Raw genomic sequence first — 593 nt, forward strand, 5'->3', positions numbered from 1 at the left:
GGAACTGCCTCGCTGCTGCTCGCAGAGCGCTCGGTGCACGTGGCCTGGGCCGCACGGTCCCTGCGCCAGGCTTCCCTTCGCCAAGACACAGCTGACATTGCTCAACTGTCTCGGTAATTAAATAATATTCACGAAAATATTCTTCCATCGGCATGTATTTTGACTCCAGTATTAACTGTGTCCAAACGGTTTTCCAAAAGCCCTTCGTAAGAATTAAATCCCAAGAAACATAGAAAAAGTTCTTAAACAACCATGCCAGGAAGTGTTTCAGTTCTTTTTGAGCTTGAATCAAGCTAAAATTTACAAATCGTTGTTCAAGAATCATTTTAAGTTTAAGATAAATGTCCATATGCGGCTCTGAGAGCCAAGAGTCTTCCCACGGTTCCTCCATAGTTAAGATATGGAATAGCAAAGCAAAACCAAGAAGAGGAATCCAAAGTTTCCAGGGTTTACTCACACAAATCAGTCGCTTAGGGATCGGGGATCGTTCTGCTCACAAATCTCCACCATTTGTTGCAGTGGGGATCCTGCAACACGCATATATCAAACCAGGAGTCCCGTGGAAAGGAAATATATAGGGACAGACAGATTCT

Source organism: Corvus brachyrhynchos, unplaced genomic scaffold, assembly GCF_000691975.1.
Source record: "Corvus brachyrhynchos isolate BGI_N302 unplaced genomic scaffold, ASM69197v1 scaffold7, whole genome shotgun sequence".
In the NCBI taxonomy this organism is placed as follows: Eukaryota; Metazoa; Chordata; class Aves; order Passeriformes; family Corvidae; genus Corvus; species Corvus brachyrhynchos.